This window comes from Oryctolagus cuniculus, chromosome 9 (assembly GCF_051225735.1).
Source record: "Oryctolagus cuniculus isolate XC-2025 breed Fujian yellow rabbit chromosome 9, ASM5122573v1, whole genome shotgun sequence".
NCBI lineage: Eukaryota > Metazoa > Chordata > Mammalia > Lagomorpha > Leporidae > Oryctolagus > Oryctolagus cuniculus.
The window spans coordinates 21,445,334-21,471,244 of NC_142875.1; the positions used below are offsets into that span (position 1 = coordinate 21,445,334).

The 25,911-nt window shown below is 41.3% G+C and overlaps 1 long non-coding RNA gene across 3 annotated transcripts in view; it reads left to right on the plus strand.

Moving 5' to 3' along the window:
• Positions 1 to 25,911, plus strand: part of LOC149124524 (uncharacterized) — a 282,718-nt gene that overhangs the window by 162,566 nt on the left and 94,241 nt on the right. The window contains exons 3-4 of one of the 3 annotated variants that reach the window (XR_016212773.1): positions 3,330 to 3,395; positions 6,728 to 9,678. The exons of the other annotated variants lie outside the window; for them this stretch is intronic. This is a non-coding gene — a long non-coding RNA (uncharacterized LOC149124524). Of the gene's footprint in view, positions 1 to 3,329; positions 3,396 to 6,727; positions 9,679 to 25,911 lie in introns of those variants that run through there. 3 annotated transcript variants of the gene reach the window in all.

Genomic DNA, 25,911 nt, shown 5'->3' on the forward strand with positions numbered 1-25,911 from the left:
AGTCTATATTTAGATTTCTGAGGTATCTCCATATTGTCTTCAACAGTGGCTGCACCAGTTTACATTCCAACCAATAGTGGACCAGGGTACCTTTTTTCCCACATCATCACCAGCATTTGTTGATTGTTAATTTCTGTATGAGAGCCATTCTAACTATAGTGAGGTAAAACCTCATTGTGGTTTTGATTTGTATTTCCTTGGTGCTAATGATCCTGGGCATTTTCTCAAATGTCTGTTGGCCACTTGAATTTCTTGTCTTGAAAAATGCCTGTTCAAGTCCTTTGCCCATTTCTTAACTAGATTGTTTGTACTGTTGAATTTCTTGAGCTCTTTATAGATTCTGGATGTTAACCCTTTTTCAGTTGCATAGTTTGCAAATATTTTCTCCCATTCTGTAAATTGCCTTTTTACTTTACAGAGTATTCCTTTTGCAGTGCATAATCTTCTCAATTTGATGTAATCCTATTTGTCAATTTTGACTTTGCTTGTGCTCCTGGGGTCTTTTCTAAGAAGTCTTTGTCTAGGCCAATGTCTTGCAAAGTTCCCCCAAAATAATTTGATAGTATTGGGTCATAGATTTAGGTCTTTGATCCATTTTGAGTAGACTTTTGTGTAAGGTGTAAGGTATGGGTCTAGTTTCATATTTCTGCATGCAGAGATCCAATTTTCCCAGCACCATTAGTTGAAGAGAGATTGTCCTTGCTCCAAGGATTGATTTTAACTCCTTTATCAAAAATAAGTTGGTTGTAGATGTGTGGATTGATTTCTGGAGTTTCTATTCTGTTCCATTGGTATACAAGTCTGATTTTGTGCCATTATCAGGCTGTTTTGATTATAACTATCCTGTAGTATGTCTTAAAATCAGGAATTGTGATGCCTCCAGCATTGTTTTTGTTGTATAAGATGGCTTTAGCTATTAGGGATCTCTTATGTTTCCATATGAATTTTAGCATCTTTTTTTCTAGATCTGCCAAGAGTGTCATTGATATTTTGATTGGGATTGCATGGAATCTGCAAATTGCTTTATGGACATTTTGCTGATGTTGATTCTTCCAACTCATGAACATGGAAGATTTTTCCATTTTTTAACGTCTTCTTATTTTTTTGTGTGTGTTTTGTAATTTCCATCTTGAAATCCTTAGTTAAATTTATTCCAAGGTATTTAATTCTTTTTGTAGCTATTGTGAATGGGATTAAACTTAGAAGTTATTTCTCAGCTATGGCATTGTCTGTGTATACAAAGGCTATTGATTTTTGTGTGTTGATTTTATATCCTGTCACTTTACCAAACTCTCTTATGAGTTCCAATAGTCTCTCAACGGAGTCTTTTGGATCCCCTATGTATAGAATAATGCCATCTGCTAATAGGGATAGTTTGATTTCCTCCTTTACAGTTTGTATTGTATTTGCTTTCTTTTTCTTGCCTGATAGCTTGGCTAAAACTTTCAGGACTATCTTAAATAGCAATGGTTGGAGTCTGGTTAGAGTCTGGTTCCAGATTTTAGGGGTAATGCTTCCAGCCATGGGTTTGTCATGAATTGCCTTGATTATGTTGAGAAATATTCCTTCTATACCCAATTTGCATAAAGTTTTCATCATGAAAGGATGTTGTATTTTATCAGATGCTTTCTCTGCATCTATTAAGGTACCCATATGGTTTTTATTCTTCAGTTTTTTAATGTGATGATTCACATTGATTTGTGAATGTTGAACCATCTCTGCATACCAGGGATAAATCCCACTTGGTCCAGGTGAATGATCTTTACTGAGACTTGCTTTATGGCCTAGCATATAGTATATCCTAATGAAAGTTCCTTGCAGTAATGAGAAGAATGTGTATTCTGCAACTATGGGGTGAAAATTTCTGTAGATATCACTTAGGTCTATTTGGTCCATATTGTCGATTAGTTCTGCTGTTTCTTTGCTGATTTTCTGTCTAGTTGATCTGTCCATTGATGAAAGTGGGGTGTTGATGTCCACTGTTACTGTTTTATTGGAGTCTATGTCTCCCTTTAGATCCATTAACATTTCTTTTAAATAGCCAGATACCCTGTAATTGGTTGCCTATACACTTACTTATTAAAGTCACATCTTCCTGTTGAATTGATCCCTTAATCTTTACATGGTGCCCTCTTCATCTCTTTTAACAGTTTTTGTGTTAAGGTCTGTTTTGTCTGATTAATATTAGGATGCTCTTTTTGCTTTCCATTAGCATGAAATATCTTTTTTAATCCTTTCATGTTCAGTCTGCATGTATCTTTGTTGGTTAGATGTGTTTCTTGTAGGTAGCAAATAGCTCGGTCTTGTTTTTTATCCGTTCAGCCAGTCTGTATCTTTTTTTTTTTTTGACAGGCAGAGTGGACAGTGAGAGAGAGAGACAGAGAGAAAGGTCTTCCTTTGCCATTGGTTCACCCTCCAATGGCCACCACGGCCGGCGTGCTGCAGCCGGTGCACCACGCTGATCCAATGGCAGGAGCCAGGTACTTATCTTGGTCTCCCATGGGGTGCAGGGCCCAAGCACTTGGGCCATCCTCCACTGCACTCCCTGGCCACAGCAGAGAGCTGGCCTGGAAGAGGGGCAACCGGGACAGAATCCGGCGCCCTGACCAGGACTAGAACCCGGTGTGCCGGTGCCGCTAGGCGGAGGATTAGCTTAGTGAGCCACGGCGCCAGCCTCAGTCTGTATCTTTTAACTGGAGAGTTGAAGCCATTTATATTCAAGGTAACTATTGATAAGTAACAAATTTCCCATAAATATTCTTATTTTTTACTGTGGATTTATTTTGTACTTTTACTGGGATATTCTTCTGCCTTCACATTCTTTCATAGTGATAAACATGTTTCTGTGTATAGCACATCCTTAAGCATCTTTTGTAAGGCTGGATGAATAGTGAAAAATTGTTTCAATTTCTGTTTGTTATGGAAGGTCTTTATTTCATCTTCATTCACAAATGAGAGCTTTGCAGGGTGCAGTATTCTGGGTTGACAGATTTTTTTTCTTTTAATACTTGGACTATATCTCATCATTCCCTTCTAGCCTGTAGGGTTTTTGATGGGAAGTCAGCTGTGAGTCTAATTGGAGATCCTCTGAAAGTAATCTGGCATTTCTTTCATGCACATTTTAGAATCTTTTCTTTATGTTTTACTTTGAAAAGTTTTACTACAATGTGTCATGGTGAAGATCTTTTCTGTTCATGTTTATTAGGAGTTCTATGTGCTTCCTGTATTTGGATGTCCCCTTTTTTTTTCTCCAAATTGGGGAAGTTTTTTGTTATTATTTCACTAAATAGACCTTCTAATCAATCCATTCTCTCTTTCCATACCTTCAGGAACTCCTAAGACCATTGTATTGAGTTGTTTGATAGTAGCCCAGCAATCCCCAACGCTACTTTCAAGTAAGTTTTCCATTTTCTTCTCTTTTTTCTTCTCTAGTTGAGTGTGGTATATCTCAGTGTCAGGGTGTTAGCCCCCAGTGAGTTCCCCACCACTGTATGAATCGCACAAAACATCTACACAGCCCTCACAGTGAGCACTGTTCCTACTGCAATGACCTGCTGTAGGAAACCAAGGAGCTCTGGGCATGTGGAGCTGCACCCGGTGATTGCCCAAAGACCCAGCCACACCCTGCACCTTGTCTTGTAACACTAAATCCCCAGAGACTCAGCACACAATGCTCCCACAGTTGCTGAGTACAGAGGTTTCTCTCTGTCCTGCGAGCCTGTCCAGTCAGCAGAGAAGCAGATGTTCCCCGAGGCAGCTCCACCGGGCATCTTGGACCTGGGAGGCTGCAGTCCTTCACCGTCCTACATGGTTGCCCGGTCACCTCCCAGCCAAAGTCAGCTCAAAGTCAGTGGAGGCTGCAGATTGTTCCCTCCACTAGAATCTGCATATACAAGAGCCACTGGCCCAATGTTGCTTTCTCCTCACCACTGTCCCAGGTGGGGCCGAGAAGATCACGTCCCGTCTCGGCCAGTTGCTGTGCTCATGCACAGTCTTCTGCAGCTCCTGTCTGAACCCAAATAGGCTCCCACCCTTTCTCATCCAGGCAGCAGGCACTGTTGTGAGGAAGCTGGGGTGAGAGAAATGTGCCCCCTCTACTTCTACTGGGGGCAACCACTAGCCTCCAAGGCTCCAGTCTAGATGCATGCCACACTCTGGCTGTATCCCCATGGGTTGCTGCAGTCTGGTCTCACTTCCATCTCCAAGCTCTTGTCCATTCCGCCTCTCAGCTGCAGCAGTTGTGCTTGTATTCATGTTCATGCTGTGTGTCCGCACCCTCCACACAGCTCCATGGCATTCCTCTTCCTCTTGTAGGATTTCCAGTGTCGTTTTCTCTCCAGTTGTCCCCTGAGAGTACACTCCTGCACTACTTATTTACTTTTACTGTTTATTCCTAACCTAGTGCAGTGTGTCCTTCCCTAATCTGCCATCTTGGAATCTCCCTCCATATCTGTTCTTTTTTTCCCTAATCTTTGGGATCTCAGCCCCTTTCTTTTTTTTTTTTTTTTTTTTTTTTTTTTTTTTTTTTTGACAGGCAGAGTGGACAGTGAGAGAGAGAGACAGAGAGAAAGGTCTTCCTTTGCCTTTGGTTCACCCTCCAATGGCCGCCGCGGGCGGCGCGCTGTGGCCGGCGCACCGCACTGATCCGATGGCAGGAGCCAGGTGCTTTTCCTGGTCTCCCATGGGGTGCAGGGCCCAAGCACTTGGGCCATCCTCCACTGCACTCCCGGGCCACAGCAGAGAGCTGGCCTGGAAGAGGAGCAACCGGGACAGAATCCGGCGCCCCAATTGGGACTAGAACCCGGTGTGCCAGTCCCTCAGGCGGAGGATTAGCCTAGTACGCCGCAGTGCCGGCCATGTTCTTAATTAATGTCAATTGAGGTGTCTGGATGTCAGGAAAAAGCCTTGAAACATGGCTGGGGCTGGCATTATGGAGTAGTAGGTTAAGGCACTGTCCGCAGCGCTAGAATCTCCTACGGGCACCAGATCAGTCTGCTCTATTTCTGATCTAGTTTGCTGCTAATGTACGTGAGAAAGCAGGGGGAGATGGTCTTAGTCCTTAAGCCCCTGAAACCTATGTTGGAACCCAGTAAGAAGCTCCTGACTCTTGGTTTTGGCCTGTCCCAGTCCTGGCCATTGCAGCCATTTAGGGAGTGAGCCAGTAGATGGAAGACGTCTTTCTCTCTCTCTGTCGTGCCTTCTCTCTCTGTAGTTCTACATTTCAAAAAAATTCAAATAAATCCTTAAAAAAGAAAAGGAAACATGATGGCTAATTTTTGTGGGAATAAGTTTGAGGAAACATGCATTTGTTTGAAAATTTTGCCAATTTTTTCACTTTTCAGAAAAAAGACTACCCAAACCCAAAATGATTGCCTTTCCCAAAAACTACATTATATTTTTGGCAAAAGAATTTAGTGTATTAAAACACACAAAAAGCTGTGCTGAAATGCAGTAATTTTACATTGATTCTGGATTTTAAAATCACATATTTTTAAACAGATTGAATGCTAAATGGAGAGTAACTTGTGAACATATCTGTTACTTAAGATTTTTTCTCTTAATAGAATTCACTTTAGCTTCCCCACAGCCAAGTAGTATTAGCAATGGCTGTCATCCAGGTTCTGGAAATAGCATCATTCAATTGAAATGGATGCTACAATTCGAGTCTTTGAAATTTGAAATCTGTGTGTACACATTTAGTTTTTGACCTTATGAAGAATAGGGAACAGCGAGGTGACCCATATTAGGTGAAGAAATAACACTAACAGCATTAGCTGTAAGCCCTTCCAGCATGGTATTTATTTGCATGGTTAAAGATTTACTGTACTTCATGAAGGGACAGCAGGATATCAAGAACAGACATTATTTCTTTTAGGAATAAATGCAACATTCACTATTTTGGATACCGAGAGCCTTTATTATTTTGTAGCCCTCTCCCTATGTGACAGCTGGTACCGTTGCTCTACATACGTAACCAGCACGTACACAGAGAGTTGTCATTATACATTAGAGAACCACACACAAGTATGTATGGAAATACACAGTTAGGTTCCTACTGGGTGCCTATCACTGCTTCAGGCCAAGCCTATTACAGAAATTAATAAGACATAATTTCTGTACTTAGGAAAAGCAAACCTACACAAAACAGCCGTGGGGAGGGATAAGGCTGCTTATGTGGGCTGAATGTGAAACTAGCTTGCTTTGATTTTCCCTGGAAGGCTGACATGGCTCACATTGGCCCTGTTAAAGACCCAGCTTCGGCATTAGCCGTGTATATCCACCAAAAAGAGGGCACTCTTACTTTGGCCTCCAATGACTTTAGACACCCCCTTAAGTTAAGTAAGATTTGTTTCACATGAATGAGAATAAAATATTGTTCCTTCTTTCTAGACTTGACACTTTTGATCCTGTCTTTCCCTACATACACCAATCTCTCACTATTTCACAAAACTTCCTGGTACCCTCATACTACCAGGCACTGTAAGTGGCCATGTGGTAAATATTTTAGATCTTGTGGACCACACAAGTCTGTTGCATAGCTTTCTTAGCTTACTATTTGTTTACAGCCCTTTAAAAATGCACAATCTCTTCTGAGCTTTTTGGTCGATGCAGCTCAGCCAGCCCCCAGTGTTTCTCAGATTTTTGGTCTTCATCACAATGATAGATCTAGAGGGCTGTTTGGGATGGGACCTGAGAATCTGCATTTATTTATTTATTTTTTTGACAGGCAGAGTGGACAGAGAGAGAGAAACAGAGAGAAAGGTCTTCCTTTGCCGTTGGTTCACCCTCCAATGGCTGCTGCGGCCGGCGCGCTGTGCCGATCTGAAGCCAGGAGCCAGGTGCCTCCCTCTGGTCTCCCATGCAGGTGCAAGACCCAAGCACTTGGGCCATCCTCCACTGCACTCCCTGGCCACAGCAGAGAGCTGGCCTGGAAGAGGAGCAACCGGGACAGAATCTGTCACCCCAACCAGGCTTCATCACAGAGTATAAACTGGGTTTTTATATTTTTACATCTTACTATGTCTCCCTGTCTATCCAAGCCCCATCCTCAGTGCTTGCTGCGCACGTATGCACACACACACACACACACAGAGGTACCTGCTTCTCTGTTCTGTGACTAACATGTGAAGTCAGGACTTCGAGTGCAATCCTGCATACCTTGCAGGATCTCCTCCTTCCTCCATAAAATAGACCTTGAGTGTCCTTTCCTCAGGAACCCCCTGCTGTGTGCCAAGTAATACCCTCTAAGCTGAGACCTGCTTTTTAAATTCTGCGTATGCATTTTAGCTTCTGTTACTCCAAAGCCCATCATCGCCTTACACACACAGGTGCCCCCTGCCAACAAGATCTCAAGGTCATAAAGGGCCCTATGGAGAAATAGTGGGATTAATAGGTGTATTACATGGTTATTATAAGATCCTTAGCCCTTAATAAAAGTGAGTCTTTCATATAAAATAAGCACATTTAGCTAACAGTTTGAGATCTGCTTTTTGCTATTGTAGACAGATCTCCAGAGTGCTCAGGGCAGGGAGAGACTTGGTGAGAGGGAGAAGAGAAAAAGACAAAGTCAGCCCCAGAGCCAAGAGAGAAAACCAGGCTTCGGCCCAGTGAACGTGAAGTCCATATTGCTGGATAGCTTTGCCCAGGGTGGGAGACTCTCGTGGGTTTTTTTTTCAGGTATGCACGTGTAGACCTGAACGGAGGATTATCGAAATAATTTCCAGGTTTCTTTGCAGCAGCACTATCCTTTGCTGTTTCTTTTCGAACCCAGCTTGGAAGGTTCTCCGGGAATATGCAATGTCAAGAGTGCAGCCAGCCGGCCCCTCCCTCCCACTGTCTGGGAGACTGCTTGGGAAAGGGAGCCGCAGGAAGACTGGGCAGGCCGTGGAACAAGAAAGGAAGGAGGGGCCTGGAGGCCGGAGGGTGCCTGCAGCCCTTCGTCCCAGTGCCTGCTCTGCTTCGTGGCGCGTGTCCCTTTCCCCTCGACCGTGGTTCTGAGCTGCGTGGGGCAGAATCTGGCAAGAGCAGGGACCACCCGCACGGGGCGTGCTGTTTCCCCTGCAGGAGGCTGCGGGCACCAAACCCCGGGCCTCCTTCCAGACGCTGTTTCATTATTCCTGCCTGGGCCCCGGAAGATGCTCCTGCTGCAGGCGGCGACAAAGGCGCGCGCTGCTGAGGCTCAGTCCTCCTTATTTCCGTGGGAAACAGAGGAGATCGGGTCCGGCCTTTCTGGCCCGTTTCCTTGATTTGGGCTTTGTCAGGTCTCCTCTGACTGAGAAGTGATTGCTGTGTGTGTGTGTGTGTGTGTGTGTGTGTGTGTGATACAGTCTTGCTCAGTGCTTTGCTGCTTGTATCAGAATGGAATCTGATGAGTGACATAAGAGCAGAAGAAAATACCACTTGCCAGTATACTACTTGTTCTTGGGCCCAGTGTTTAGCTGGAGTAGCAGATTTTTCATCAGAGCATGGAAAGTAAATAGGATATTTGGGTTGAAGATCACCAGTCTGTGGTCTTTGATGACTCACTTGACATAACATGGTCTTGTCCATGTTCAAGGTCAAACATCTTAGGACTTTATTGTTTGACAGGCTGCATGAAAAGCCTCCCCACTTGATAGTTTTCCTCAACATTGTATTTTACTCCAGAGAAAGAAACTTTTCACACCAACTTAGAGTTTTTTTCAAAGCCAGTTCATTTTCATGCAGGGTATCTGGATACGGAGTAAGCTCGCAAAACGACGTGGAAGGACTGTCCTAATCCAGTGGTTCTCAAACTTGAGTGCATATGTCAGTCACCTGGAGGTACTGCTTAGACAGTGTCTTGGACCCCCTATCCTTGGAGTCTCTGATTCAGTGGCATTGGGGAGAATCTGATACTATGCATTTCTTCCCTTTTTTTTTAAGTTTTATTTATTTGAAAGAGTTACACAGAGAGGGGGAAACACACACACACACAGATCTCCCATCTGCCGGTTCAGCCCCCAGATGGCCACAGTGGCTGGGGCTGTGCCAGGACAAGCCGGGAACTTCTGGGTCTCCCACATTAGGGCCCCTAACACTTGGGCCATCTCTACTGCTTTTCCCAGGCCATTAGAAGGAAGCTGAATCAGAAGTGAACAGCTGGGACCCCAACTAGTGCCCATATGGGATGCCAGCATTGCAGGCTGTGGTTTCACCAGCTATGCCACAGTGCTGGGCCCAGACACTATGCGTTTCTAACAACTTCCCCAGTGATCCAGCTGTTGCTCCTTGGGTGGTTACCACAGTTTGAGGACCGACATCCTAGGGATTGAGTCTCCATCGTCCTTAGCATCAGAATCATCTTGGGTGTGTGTGTGTGTGTGTGTGTGCTAGTATTGTGGTACAGTGGGTTAAGCTGCAGCCTATAACACAGACATCTCATATGAGTGCCAGTTCGACTCTTCAACAGATATCTTTCTTCCGGTTCGACTTCTGATACAGTTCCCTGTGAATATGTCAGAGAAAGCAGTGGAGGATGGCACAAGTGTTTGGGCCCCTGTACCCATGTGAGAGATCTGAAATAAGCTCCTGGGTTTGGGTTGGCCCTGTCCTGGTCACTGTGGCCATTTAAGGAGTGAATTAGCAGATGGAAGACCTCTCTCTCTCTCTGTAAGTGTGCCTTTCAAACAAATAAAATAAATCTTTAAAAAGAAAAAAGTCAGTGAATATGCTGCAGTATTAAAAAACAAAAAACACAAATCAATCATCTTTGGAGCTTTCAAATTAAATCAAACCAAACCAAAACAACAAACATGTATGTTTAAGACCCACTGCTTGCTATTCTGAACCAATTGTTTGGCATGAATCCTGGCTACAGTCAGCTTTGGTGCCATGCTGCCAGGGCTGTGAACCATAGCACAGTGCAGGCCATCACTTTGGGACCCATATTATGTCACAACAGGTTAAGCCGCTGCCTATGAAGAGAGTGCTGGTTTGAGCCCTGGATGCTTCACTTTCAATCCAGCTCCTTGCTAATGTGACTGAGAAGGCAAAAGAAGATTGCTCAAGTGCCAGGGATCCTGGCACCCATATGAAAGACCCAGATGGAGTTCCAGGCTCCTGGCTTTAGGCTGGATCAACCCCAGCCATTGTGGCCATTTGGGAGGTGAACCAGTGGATGGAATCTCTCTCTCAACCTCTGTCTCTCCTTTTTTCTGTCACTCTGCATTTCAAATGAATAAAATGAAACCTTAAAAAAAATACCCATCAGTTTAGATGAAGGATCAATGTAATAGGCACACCCACTTGATTCAAAAGATTATACTTAATAGATGCACCCATTACCTCATTAGTAGAGATAAGTTTGACTGATTTGCTTATCCTGAGAAAACAGCAACTGGAACAGTTTTAGTCTTATCTGGGGAGCTACCCTGAAAAGGAGGAGGGTCTTTCTGGTAGGCAGATGACCCAAAGAGAGGGTAAGACAAGGAGAAGGACTTTCAGTTTGAGGTGACCTTATTACCAATGATGTTCTCATGTGGGCTTTGAATTCACCCCACCTGCATCTCTACTTTTTAGTATTCTTTTGTCTAATAAAATGAGAAGCTGTGTTTATAAAGTTGCAAGTTTGTTCTAGCAAGAAGGAAGTCAATATTTGATGATGAGTGACACTTATCCAACATCACATGCTCATGACCATATTTGAAGATAATGGGACCAGGAAGGACTGTCCAGGGTTCTGGTTAGGAACTGCAGAAGTGATAGGTAAGGGTAGGTGAAAATAAAGACCCCTCTGGTGAACACCCTGAGATCTGGAACACCACCCTCTGCTGGTGGATGAGTTCCATCAACCTCACTATGCAGTCTTCCAACCTGCAAGTACTCAGTGTGCTGCTTTACCAGTCTGAAGTTCAAATACACACTCCCACTTTTGTTTTGATTTCAAATTATGAGTTGATACTGAGGCTAAACATCTCAAGTCAATTTTAATCCATTATTCTATGATTGATTAATTCAAATTGTTTATTTTTCTACTAATACTTTTTTCCTTAGCAACCTTCAAGAACTTTTATTATTAAAGACTTTGATATCTTTTGTATACATTTTCCCAACTTCTGTCATTTTACTTTGAATAAAGAAAATTCTTGGTACTGAAGTTTAAAATTTTTACACAATGAAACCTATTAATTTCTTTCATTTTGGAAATCCTGATTTGTCATGTCTAGAGACTCTTTCCCATCTCCTAATTAGATAAATCTATGACACTTATTTAGTTTTCATGTAAGCCTTTTTTTTCTGATCTGGAAGTAATTTTGCTGTAAGTGATGAGGTAGAAATTGCCTTTACATTTTTTCAGTGAGGGAGCTAGTTTTCTGATTGATAACTCATTGTTTTATCTTTTGATAATTCATTGTAATTCTTGCTTTGAGGTGTCACCTTGAATTACAAATGTATCCATCTATTGTTCCCTATCAAGTATTTCCCTTTTAAAAATCATTGCAGTTTTTTAGAGAACATTTTAATATTTCAAAGAACAGGGACCTCATTATTTTAAAAACTCTTGTATATTCTAGCTCATTTATTCCTCCAAATGAAAAAGGAAATTGCTTTGTCATATGTCTTCCCCACCCCTATGAAAAAATAACAACAGAAAACCATTTTGATGATGACCATTGGGACAACTGCGGCTGTTCAAGGATGTTCACATGGAATGACCAACCCAAATGGCTCACTGGGGGAAGGATAGCACATTTGAGTTTGTTCAACAGGTTCAAATGGAATTTGCTTACTGTCCAGGACAGTAAGATACTGAATTTTCAAATACAAAGCTGATTTTGATTAATGTTAGTTTAAAATTAAGTAATTGACACATGTGGCTGTTTAGGCTAGATAGGGCATCTAATATAGACTCTAGGAAACAGAAGTTTAAAGAGTATAGAAGAAGCTTTCTTTCTCAGACATTTTCAGGCCAGTAGAGCGCCACTACTCTTCAAGTTAGTTGTTATTCAGCTGTCTTAGTTTGTTTTGTGTTGTTGTGACAAAATACCAGAAGCAGGGTAATTTGTAAAGATAAGAGTTTTATTTTGGCTCATAATTTTGAGACTGGACAATTCAGCCTCAGGTAGCCACAACTGGCAAGGGCTTGAGCTGTGTCATGAAGGTGCAGTTGGTATCACACGATGGGAGGCTGTGTGGCTGCCCTTGCTAAAGCAACTCATTCTCACAGGAAGGGGAGAGAGTGCACAGAACAGAGATGGTCATGGTTTAAGGCACAGTCTTTATTCATGATGATGCTAAAAGTCCTGCATCACCTCTGCCTGTATTCTTTGCCAAAAGCATGTGATGTGGCCACACCTAACGGTAAGTAAACCTGGGAAATATAGTCTCTGACCAGGAGGGACCTCTCCAGCACTGAGTATGCTGTGGAAGAGAAAGACCAGACCTGTTGGTCAGTTCGCTGTCACAGTTTACAGACTGAGAGCCAATGTGGCACGACTAGAAAAAGCATATGGGTATGGTATAGTATAGTTCAATCGTCTAAACTTCTTGTTTCCTGTGATCCTTAGGAATGTTGCAAAGAGCAAAAGCCAACTCCTTGCTTTGCCAATTCACAGCCGACTTTAATGCCAGTTTCTTATAGGAGCAATTGTCAGAGAAACTAGCTACCAACCTTGCAAAGACCAGTAAAAACTGTCCAGATACCATGTGGAGTAACAGAAACTTGAACACCTAACTAGCGAAATCATTGTAGTTGTTGGATTGGCTACAATGAATTCATTCTAGAGTGCTTCTGAACCGCTCTTCTTGACTGCATTCCCATGTCTGCTGCTCTCCCTCCCTGCTGGTGGTGGTGCAGTGTTGGGGAAGTAGATGTCCTTGTTGCAGCCAGCCACATTCTGATGACTCGGCCCACTCCTATCTAGGCTGCCGCCTCTAGTGGTCAAGAGGCAGTGGTTTGGTTAAGATTAAGACATCACCTCTTGCCTACTGGATTGGTAGTTGGAGTGGTTGCTTTCATGTTTGATAAACCAGTAATGGGAAAAGCAAACCCACATAGTTTTGAGCTGAGCAAGAAGTCATAAACTAAGATTTAGGACTAATATGTTGGCAGCCAAGCTGATACTTGTTACAGCTTTAAACTTCATTTTTATTTGTTAGAAGTACTGCATTTGCTGTTATTTTTACAAGCAAAGATTTATAGCTGTTTAGGTATATGATGTTTTCATGCAGCTTTAGTGAAATTATGTTTGCTACTGTGTGAAATCCTTCCCAGTATCCTAAAATTGAAGCCATCCTTCGGCAATTTTCGCATTAACCCTGCTCCCAAGAGTCATTCTAATATGTATTTCTGTCATTTAATGAAGCCATTTGCAATCTAGGGTAGATTTATTCTAATTAACTTGGGTGTCATAGATTCTTTACAGAGTGAAACCTCTGCTCTGACAGTAGGGAAATAAGATTTGATCTCTGTTTTTTCTTTTCTTTTTTGGGAGCTCTGAAGCACAGCAAGCGGTTTGACATTATTTTGTGGAAAGGATTGTCTCTTCTTGTCCAACTACCTTATGTCTCTGAGGCAAGGACCCCTTTCAACCATGTGGTTTCTGGGTACAGCTGCAAATCTGGTATGCCCTGTTTACTGATAATTTAAAAAAACCAAACCTATCTTTAAGTTTGATGATGAGATTAGAGAAAATATTCCAGGAGGTCTAGGACTGGGGCTATTTGGTATCAGGTAAAAGCAAGATATAGGGATTACTGACTCTGTTTTTGCCTTCAGAGTATTCCCTGCAATGTTCACATACTATTTTTCTTGAAGACTTAGCATGGCCAAACCAGTTTGTCTAGTAAGCTAATAGTGTGTGTGTGTACTGGTCTGTTACCAAAGATCCCCAGGGCACTGCTGCTGGACTCTTTTTTCTTTTTTCTTGAATACCTCTTTCATTGTACTTTATTGAATTAAAAAATGTAGAGCAATTTATGGTGAACAATTCTATTTCTGTCCCTTAAGGTGTCCAAATTTTTGTCCGGCACTATCTGTATGTCCTTTTTCTAATAGCTCCCCATCAAACTTCTTGTTCTATATTTTCATTCCATTTTCAATGAACTTTTGGAAGTCCCTTCATATGAGGTTTATTTGTCTACTAAATAAATAAAATGAACTATTGACCTAAGTGCTTTTCTCAGGCTGATTCCCAGGAGGCCTGGGATGAAAAGAACGGACATTCACGCTCTTTTTCGCTATTTAGCTTCAAGTCCCTCAGTGCCCATTTCTCACCCTCTTCCCTCATAAAGACTTTGGTTGATAACCATCAACTCCTTCCTTTTCTTTATTCATCCTGAAGGTATCTAGTCTACATGTTGGTACTTAATTTGTGTTTAACTTAGCACTATTTTGTACAGTTTCTTATATTATTGGATTCTCTGTGTCATAGAGTTTTATCTACACCAGAGATTTCTGAATGCAAAAAAATTATTTATTTATTTATTTGAAAGTCAGAGTTACACAGAGAGAGCAGAGGCAGAGAGAGAGAGGTCTTCCATCCAATGGCTCAACCTTCAATTGGCCACAAAGGCCAGAGCTGCGCCGATCTGAAGCCAGGAGGCAGGTGCCTCCTCCGGATCTCCCATGTGGGAGTTAATTTAAAATAGGCAGGTTTTAGTAAAAAATAACAGGACTAGGAGAAGAAGGAGGAAGAAAGGTAGGAATGTGGTGGGAAGGTGGGTATGGTGGGAAGAATCACCATGTTTCTAAAGTTGTACTTACAAATGCATGAAATTTGGATTCCTTAAATAAAAGATTTCTGGAGAAAAAAAGAAAAAAAAAGAAATGAATATGAATAATATGATCAATTTGTGCTTTGCTACAAATTCAACACCTGCCTGTCTATACTGTTAACATTAAGCCAGTGATTCTTGTTTTGCATATACACATTCCCATCCATCTACATCACAGAACCAGGAGTCTACTGGAGGATGAATTTCAGGTGGCTAATGATCCTATTAAATAGAAAAGAAGGACTTCATTGAGAAACTCACTTATCCTTCTTCTCAACCATGAGAGACCACACCTAAACAGTTTGCAACTGCCCTTCCTTCCTCCACCCTCAGAAAGGCTCTATGGTTTAAAATGTTCGGAATTTAATGACTGCTCTGTCACTTATGAACTGCGTGTCTTTGGGAAAGTTATGGAGCCTCTCTCTGAGCCTTGATATCCTCCTTGTAAATTGAGGATAATCATGGCACCTTTTCAAGGCCACTTTTGGGATTAGCAGTAATGCCTAGAGTAGTCATCATTTATTGAGACAACTGTGTCTGGCAGTAGGCTGTGCACATGAACTTTCTCCTTTAATTATTACAGCATTTTTGGCATATAATAGACGCCTAGTAACAGTGGCTATTATATTTCATACCTTGGCTTAAATGCACACTGAATCAGACTAGAGATTGCCAAAGACTTGTTTTTCATTTCCCAGGCTTGGCAGAGTTCTTTAATAGGGTCAACCTACCTCCAGAGGCTCCTGACCTAGGGCCAGTGTAAGGGGTGCTGTGAGTGGAGCCCAAATGCTGGGTCCTGACATCCCATCTACATAATGGCCCTTGGGACATGGAAGCTTGTTCTCACCAAACATGTGGCTTAGGACATTGGAGGGAAGCTGCACTGAGGGGCTTGTGAGCTGATTCACTGTCTGGAAATGGAGACTCAATTTCATTAAGCACAAAAGGAACTCACCTTATGTGAGACTTCAAGGACAGAGAGCAGTAAAGTCTGAGTGTTGTGAGCAGATCGTGCTTCTGAGCTAAACAAGCTCTGAGCTAGAATAATGGGGTTTATCTTTTAAAAGGAGGGTTTTAGATTAAATCCTACTAACAGTTTCTTGATAGTATAAGTTTTAACCATTACACATGTGAACAACAGAACTAACAAGAGCTTAGAGTTTTTATCATTTTTATCTTTTCTGCACATGTTTTAGGTTACTTTTAGGAAGTGGAAAATGACCTGGATGACCTCAAATAGTAACTTGCTCAGACAGTGATTCTTTCCTCTCCACCTTCCTTTTTTTTGTTTAAAGATTTATTTATTTATTTATTTGAAAGAGTTACACCGAGAGAAAGACACATACATGCACACACACCTACACATAGATCTATCATCTGCTGGTTCATTCCCCAAATGTGCACAATGGCCAGGACAGGGACAGGCTGAAAACAGGAGCCAGGAGCTTCATCCAAGTATTTCATGTGGATGCAGAAGCACAAGTACTGGGGCCATCTTCTGCTGCTTTCCCTGGTGCATTAACAGGGAGCTGGATCAGAAGTGGAGTAGCCAGGACTTGAACCAGTGTTTATATCGGATGCGGGTATCGCAGGCCATGGCTTACCCATGCACAGCCAGACAGGAGAGCTCTTGCTTGAATAGAACACACCCCGAAGACAGGGAAGGACTGGTTTGTGATGCTGTCGTAGGCTTGATGGTGCTATCATCCCTTTGCTACCTACCACAGTTGTGTCTTCCATTATGATGCGCATTGTCCTGGCTGAGGTATAGGAAGGCTGAACGGAGGAAGACCCCATTGACCTTATAATATTTTTATAATTATTTATAGAATGAAGTGATTTTAATTTTAGCTTCTTATGTCATCTATAGCTGTTACATCTTCTGTTAACTTTTTAAAAGGTTTATTTTATTTATTTGAATGGCAAAGTTATGGGAGGTGGGGCAGAAACAGAGAGAGGTTTTCCATCCCCTTGTTCATTCCCCAAATGGCCACAATGGCTGGAATTGGGCCCTTCCAAAATCCAGAGCCAGGAGCTTCTTCTGAGTCTTCCACATGGATGCAGGGGGCCCAAGGACTTCTACTAACTTCTTACTGCAGCCTCTCATCGGAGAAAAGTTTAGACCTTTTTCTATTATAATATCCCTGCTTATACTTAAGCATCCTCTTTGGGATAAAGATGAAAGGCATTTTAAGTGTGTCAGAGTCATTGGCATCCCCATTATGCAGTTGATACCAAGGAGACCCTGAAAGTTTTAGTAACTTCTCTAAGGTCACAGACCTTATGAATGGTATGGTAGAGTTTGATTCAAAAGTAGGACAGATTGGCTTCTGAGTGATGTCATAGTGGTAGGATCTAGCCTCTAAAGAACCAGACATTGGTGGCAACGTACCTGCAAAAGATAAGCAGGGTTCTAGTCCTAGAAAGTATAATTTAATCTTTTAACTCGATAGTACATACAGAAGCAGAATTCCTATTATTTACAAGGTACGACAACCTGGGGAAATTGAGATTCACTATACAGGGGGATGGCAAGACAAACCGAGAAAATAGCCAAGGTTACTTGATGCAGAAGCCTTCCATCAGGATTGTCTTGGCTCCAGGAGGAAGAGGAATGAAAAGATGAAGAAACTGTTCAGAGTATATGTCCTTGTGATATATGTGTTGGCACTGTGGTAGGGCAGAGGTAATAGTTGTTGATGTTTTATTAGCACTTGCCTGTATTCCCGACAACATACTAAGCAATGGTGTACATTTTTCTCTTTTCATCCTGTGAATAACTATAAGGTAAACAAATATCATATTCAGTAATACTTTCGCTATCACCAGTATGAAGCTGCAAAGACAGCAAATGTAATGACTGAGATTTAAATCCTGTACTTTAGGCTCTTAACTTGTGGGAATTCTCACTTTCCCACCTCAAATACCCTCTGTCTCCTTTTTGTAAGGGAAAGATCATTCAGGAAAATGGAATTCTAGTTCTTTCAATATCTCAACCCACCTGAAGTGAACTGACAGCATTGCCAATCATTCAGTATTTATGGAGGCCACTTAATGTGTCTTATTTGGTGGGGAGGAAGAGAAAGGGCTTCTGACACCCCTACACACACACACACACACACACACACTGTATAACACTGTATAACTCCTGCAATTCTGGCGCCCCATAAACATATACTTATTACTGCCCTCTTTTTCTGTAAGCTCTGGTAGGAGACCTGTCAGTTGACTCTCACTGTGACACAGGCTCAGCCAAGATCTTCTTGCCTGAGCCTCTGAACTTCTGAATCTTGGGGGAAAATGTGTTTGGTGGGTGATTGTGGAAGTATCAGCAGAATCCAGTTTTGGGTTCCCACTGTGGATGCTGTTAATAGATCATCCTAATTAGGCTGTTCAATGGTGAGACTTTAGCTACTTCCTCTCCCTTGGATGTAGCCCATTTCTGAAACTTATTCTCCAGTCCCTTCCACCCACTAATCAGAGTTTGAGATGTTAACTATCCTTTAGAATTGTTGGTTTGTTTAAATTTGGGTTGATTTCTGTTCTTACTACTAAGAACCCATACCAGCTGGTCGCAACACTTTAGAACAATTTGTAAGTGAACTGATCACATACAAGAAACACACAGGCTCTTGGTAGGTGTGTGTACTTTTCCCTAACTGTTATCTTACATTGACTCCCTCAAAATTCTGCTCATAAGTAAAGGTTTTATCTTCTCTTTTAATTCACTTATTTTTAGTTCCCTCTCAAAATTTCCTTCCCACCTACTTTTCTGATTTATTCATTTCACCACATCCCCAGAGTTCTTTCCTAGCCAGGTGGGCTCCATATGGAGTCTTTAATACTTCCGTCAGCACTTTCTCTGGGTGTGCTGCAACTCAGCTTCCCTAATCATAACCATGATTGCCCTGTGTTTTTATAAGGCATTTGCTTAGTTAATTTATTTAGTGTACTGTTCAATTAATGATTTAGTCACAATCTGCTTAATGTTTCTGCACCTCTGCAACTTGGACATCGAAGATGAGATGTGTTGTCTTTTCAAAATCTCTGAACTGGTTTATACTGAAATAGAAAATGAGGATTTTAATTCTTTCATCACTGTTGTTATCTCCTATAACATGAGTTGGGTTGCTACAAATCTTTTCTCTTGCAAAAGCACTTCTAAAGCTTGAGGTTATCCATGGACTTCTTGGTTGTTATGACCCTGACAGAACAGACTACATTGGCTGTTGCTGAATAAAATAAAATAACAGAGAGAAAACAAATACTACTTAAAACTACAAATCACATAGCTTTTGCCCCTAAAGAAGTGGCTTAATTTTTCTCTGGAGTCTCTTGTTTAAAAAAAATTAATAGTCTGACCTTGGGAACTAATGCTTACAGGATTTGGAAGGAGATGACAAAACAGGATTGGTAAATTGGCTTCAGATAAAAGGATGGGAAGTTGGATGTGGGGAGGTGGCCAGAGGGAAGGGAAAGAGGAGTCCTTGCCATATAGTAGGAGGTTGCCCAACTAGAAGGGACAATCAGCATTTTCTAGAGATGTGGATGGTTCAGGGACTTTGGAGCACAGAATGGCTTGTTCCAATTCTCCAGTAAAGAATGGCACACAGAACCTAGATGTAAATATGTGTGAATGGGTGGGGGTAACTGCCAGGCAAAAGGAGTAAGATAGAATGAGGAAGCAGGTGCACCACAGAAGTGACTCAGTATTGGACATGGAACAGCTTCTTTTCCCCAAATAGACCAGAGGAAGGAGAACCAAGGAGGAAGAGGAGGAGGAGGTGGTGGTATTAGGTGAACTGGAAGTATTTTTTGTTGATTTTGTTAGTATGTAGCCAGAATTCTGGAGAAAGAAACTGGCTGACTGTGGATAAAGGAAATGAGATGCTAGAAGAGTTATAGCAAAGAAGGGTCAGCATAATGAATAAAAATAGAAGAATTGGATCAGCTCTTACTTTCCTCCCTCTTTTTTGCAATAGTTAAATGTGACAGGATGCATTGGTCTTCAGTAAGTCTACCTCTTAAGTGTGTAGCCAAGTGGCATTAGCACTATCTAAAATGAGATGTGCACAAAGTATTTTCCTCTGAGAGCATTAGTCAGAAACGGAAAGTAGAAATGAATATCTGAACGCCCAACAAAAAGGTAACTAAGTATTTTCACAGTCTAAGTTTGTTAGTGGGTAATGTTTGTGTGTGGAAATTATTTCCTTGCCGATGATGAGTGGAAGGGCCATTATCTGCTGTTTCACATTCATGTTTAGGATTCCTACTATATGAACTATGATTATAATCATAAATTCTTAATATGGCGGGTCGTATTAATCTCTTTATTACTAAAATAACAAGATGTAATTCAACTCCATGGAACTGAACAATTCTAAACTGGGAGTTCTAATACCCAGAGAGATAAGAGACATATAATGGTTGGGAGGGAAGAAATGAGGATCTTGTAGAGAATTAGAATAGAAGGGCAGAATGAAAAAGTGTTGAAAAAAAACAAAGTTGGTGAGACTTAGCTTTTTAAAGATCTGGAATTATATTTTCTCAACTTTGATCTTAGTTGGAATAAGTTCTCACTTTTAGGAGGTATAAGAAATAAAATTTTTACTTGAGAAAAAATTGATTACTTTTTTTCTAAGTTAACCCATTACATAGGTAGCAGTTGATCAATAACCATAACATTTCATACTATAGTAATGGCATATGGCCACCATCACAGAAAGTCAATGTGTAGCATACAGAAGTTTTGAAATAAGTATTTTGCTTTAGTGTACCTACATTTGAGTAGTAGAGGTTTGTAAGGAAATCCTAAATACTTAAAGCATTTCTTGCTCAGTTCAGGATTAAAACTTGGAATATAAATTTTCTTATAGTTTTAAGAACATGTAGTTTCCTGAGTAGTACTGGTAGCCACTAAAATAGGAATCTACCTAAATCTCTGAATAACTATACATATAAAACAGGATAGTGAATAAACCACTCATAACCCTCATATGGACTATAATTAGGGTATAGTGATTTCTGTCAACTTAAATTATATACAAGGAGAGAAGGAAATACATACTAATATATACTTAAAAACATGAATTCCAGTTCCATAGCCCACAGTGGAATGGGGAGCTAATTACAGGCTAAGTGGAAAAGCTATCAGAGGCCTGGTTCAGATCAAATCTCTCTCAGAAATAGAGATTAGCTTGAGTATCTTCCTAAAAGAGTTATTTGAGTACCTAGAGATTTTCAAAATAACATTGTTCCTAATGCAGATCGCTGTGCTGAGTGGGACTTGGTGAGAGACGAAAACAACCTTTAGGCAGAAAATGATTAATTTGTGTGAACTGAGAGCTGTTCATCATATTCAACATTTCATTTTGCTTCCCATTCCTCACTTAAAAGTAAAATGTAAGAGGGGAATAAAATAAATAAACAAAACATTTCTCATTAGTTTCTATATTAAAAGCAACAGCATAGTGAAAGGAGAGAAACCCCAATTGAACAAGAACATCAAAAAAAGACCAGAAAAAATGCTTTGTGTAGTTAGACATAACAAAATAATTTGGGAAGTGAATGTTAATCAGGGTATGAATCAAGAAGGACTTTTTAAAAAATTGTTTATTTGAGAGAGAGAGACGTTCCATCTACTGGTTCACTCCCCAGATGCCTGCAATGGGGTTCGGCCAGGCTGAAGCCAGGGACTAAGAACTCAATCTGCGTCTTACAGGAAAGTGTCAGGGACTGAACTGCTTGAGCCATCATCTCCTGCCTCCCAAGGTTTGCATTAACAGGAAGCTGGAATTGGGAGCAGAAATCAGAACTCAAACACAGGTCCTCTGATGAGATACCAGTACTGTAAGGGACGTCTTAACCACTGCACCAAACACCCGCACCCGTGAGGATGTTTTCATGCTACATTTACAAGTGAGGCCTCCCAGAACTCAGTTTTCCAGTCTGATATCTCTGTAGGGAGCCCTGTGGCAAGCCGCTGTTAAGGACATCATTCTAATTGATGTAAATATAACTTCTCCCACCACCTGGACAAAACTTGCCTAGTGGTTTTCATGTAAGCACTCCTCTTCCCACTTCTCAGGTATGAGAAAATAACTCTTGGTGATTCCTCTGCCCCTATACCTGCCCTGCTCAGGTTAATAGGTCTTGTCCTCTGGGTCTTAACTGTGACTCCTTCTGAGGAAGACTTCCAAGAACTCAACCCAAACCTCTGCCTCTCCCTCTGCCCCACCAACGTCCACCGCCTTTACCTTACTGCTCGTCCTCCCTAATTGTCCAGGTATTGTTTCCCTTATCTGGTGTTGACTAGATGTACCTTCAGCTTCATCCTTTGATCACACTGTCACCTCCTGTTTACCTATCCACTAGAAAGTAAGCTCAACTTGTTCACCTTTATGAAATCAGGGTCTATCATTATGCCTAGCATGTTGTCTGTGCTCAGTACATCTTTACCAAGAGACTGCCTCTGTCCTCTACAAGAGAAGAAATTGAGAAGACATGATCAAAATTTTCAGAGAAGTACACTAAAACATAATTACACTGTGGCTGCTCTTTGCTATATCCTGGCCCATGGGTAAATGGAGTAACTTACTGCACTGCCCTCTCATTAGAACTCTTGCATTTTTCAGTCAATTTAGGGAATAGTATTCAATTATATGGAAAAATAGCTGGAATGGTTCTATGCAAATGTTATGCCCACTGTAGATGCAATAGATGAATTGGTTTGAGAATGTCCTTCTACTTTCTCAATATCTGACCTCTCATCCAGCCTTTCTAAGACTGTTAATAGCCAGCAGCATAATTTGTACTGTTACAGACTCTTGCAGAACAAGTTTATTTTTTTAAAGATTTATTTATTTATTTGAAAGAGTTACAGAGAAAGAGAGAGAGAGAGAGAGAGAGAGAGAGAGGTCTTCCATATGATGATTCACTCCCTAATTGGCTGCAACGGCCGGAGCTGCGCTGATTTGAAGTCAGGAGCTTCTTCCGGGTCTCCCACATGGGTGCAGGGGTCCAAGAACTTGGACCATCTTCTACTGCTTTCCCAGGCCATAGCAGAGAGCTGGATCAGAAGTGGAGCAGCTGGGACTCAAACCCATAAGAGATGCTGGCACTGCAGGCGGCAGCCTTACCCGCTAGGCCACAGCACTTGCCCCAGAACAAGTTTTAAAATTATGAACAGGGAGCTTTGCTCCTTGTCATTTCATACAGTCTCTACCACACACTAAGGCTACTACCAACTTACCCCAATATAGGTCTGATCGTGTCACTCTTCTACCCAAGAACTTGCAATGAGCAACTTCCCTATATGCTCATCTTATTGACAGTGAATAAAATGTGTTCAACTTATTTTTCTCTTTTTTATCTTGCCCTCTCTTATTATTTATTTTTTTAATCAAAGTTAAATTTACATAACCTAATGTAGCCACTTAAAAATGAAGAATTGAGTCATGTTTGGTACATTCATGAAATTGTTCACCTACCACCCTCTCTAGTTCAAAAATATTTTCATCACCAAAAGGGGAAACTCTACAGCTACTAAGCATTTATTATCCATTCTTCCCTCCTCTTGGCTCCGGGAATCCACCAGTCTGCTTTCTGTCTCTATGTTCTGGACATTTCACATAGGTGGGATTATGTATGTACAGTGTGTGAGCTCTCATGTCTAGCTTCCCCTTAGCATGATGCTTTATCAGTAGTGCAGCATGTATTGGTAGTTCATCACTTTTCAAGGCCAAATAGTATTCCACTGCATGGATGTGCCACAGTTTAACCACTTGTCCATTGATGGACAATCATGTAGTTCCTGCTCTTTTTGGTGACTATGAACATGACATCTATGAATATGTGTATACATGCATTTGTTTGAGCACCTGTTTTCATCTTTTGCATGAATAAAGAGGAATGAAATTGCTGGGTCATATGGCAATTCTATGTTTAACTTTTTGAGGAATCATCAACATATTTTCCACCACACCTGAATCATTTTACACTCCCACCAACAGTGACCTTGGGTGCCAGTTTCTCTACATCCTTGCAATTATTATTAAAACCATCTTAGTGGGTATGATGTTGTATCTCATTGTAGTTTTGATTTGCATTTTCCTAATGGCTAATGCCCTTGAACATTTTTTCATTTGCCTTGGAGAGATATCTGTTTAAATCCTTTGCCATTTATTTATTTATTAAAAATATTTTATTTTGAAAAGCAGAGTAACAGAGAGAGATGGAAGGAGAAAAAAAAGATCTTCTTTCCACTGGTTCACTATTCCAAAATGGCTACAATGACTGGAGCAGGGTCCGGCTGAAAGCCAGGAGCCAGGAACTTCATCTCAGTTTCTCACATGGGTGCCTTTTCTGATTTTTAAATTAGGGTGTTTGTGCCTTGTGTTTTTGGACTCTGAAAGTTTTTTTGTATAATACTGCAAGCCAGACCATTGTCAGATATATAATTTACAAACATCTTCTCCCATTTTGAGTTTTTCTTGATAATGTACTCCATTACACAGAAGCTTTTACTTGTGCTCGGGTTCCATTTAGCTATTTCTAATTTCATTGCTCATGTTTTTGTTATTATATCTAGCAGTACGTTGCCAAATCCATTGTTATAAAGATTTACTCCTGTGCTTTTCCCTTCATGTTTTATGATCTTAGCTCTTCCATTAATGTCATTGATCTATTTTGAGTTATGTTTGGTATGTAGTGTGTGGTGGAAGAGTCCCTCTTCTTTTCAACTCATATATCATCTTCACGAACAGAAAAAATTAATCCGAAATAACGCCCCGTCTTTTCTGCCTCTACAATGACCTTCCTTATTCTTGTTCCCACCTGGACTTGTATTGCCAATCATTCAAAGTGCTACAACCAGTTCTAACTCTACTTTGTATTCTTTCTTACACACCTCTGCCCTCTCTCTACTTCCCATCTGTGATGTCGTGGATGTGGTTTGAGTGTGCTCCCCCAAGTCTCATTTATTGGAGATCTGGTCCTCAATGTGGTGACACTGAAGTGGTAACACCTTTGGGAGTTGGGACCTAGTGCAAGTTGACTAGGACATTGGGGACATGATACTTGCATAGGATTAAGTAGTTCTCATGGGACCCCCAGCTAGTTCCCATGAAGGGGAGGGTTGTTACAAACATGTGTGCAAGACTGACCCTCCCTGCCCTCTGGCTTCCTTTCTCACCATGTGTCCCCTCCCGCTCGCATTCACTCCCTTTGTGGGACTCTCTGCCATGTGACACAGCCAAGGATGCCCTTCCTAGAGCTCAGCAGACCTCATTGCCTTGTTCTTCAACCTCCAAAGCCATGAGGTAAATAAAGCTCCTTTCTTTACAAATTACTCAGGCCCAGATGTTTTGTGATAGCAGTGGAAAGTGGCTCATACATTATCTCACCATTTTTTTTTAAAGATTTATCTATTTGAAAGGCAGAAAGAGAGAGAGAGAGAGAGAGAGAGAGAGAAAGAGATTGATTCATCTTGCATCTGCTGGCTCACTCTCTAAATTGCAGCAATAGCAGGGCCTGGGCCAGGAGCCAGGAGCTTCTTCCAAAGTCTCCCATATGGGTGCAGGGGCAAAAGCACTTGGGCCATCTGCCTCTGCTTTCCCAGGTGCATTAGAAGGGAGCTGCATTGGAAGTGGAGTAGCTGATACTTGAAATGGTACCCATTTGGGATACCAGCCCTGTAGGAGGAGGCTTAACCTTCTATGCCATAGCATCAGCCCCTATCTCACCAAAATTAACAGAAATAATTTGTCTTTCCTCTGAAGTCCCATAATCTCTACTATGATACTGATTTAAAAATAAATCCATTCATTTATGCAATTATTCAAATATTTAAAAACAATTACTGGCATACCCTGCTATGTAAACTCTGTTATATATGAATAATTTGTGAAAATTTTTTCTTTCTCCTACTGATGTGAAAGCCTTGAATCCCAGGAATATCATCTCATAGATTTCTCCACCCACCACGTTTCAGCTTAGCAAACTGGGTGATTTAATGCTTGCATAAATGCGAGAATTTTCTAAACATTCTGCGGCTTTCAATGTAGACAGCTTCCTCTTGCTCCTTGACCCTCACATTTGTTTGGCTAAGGTGAAACACTGATCTAATCTGAGACCAGTACGTTTATAGCTATACACTGTTCCTAAACTCATCAACTT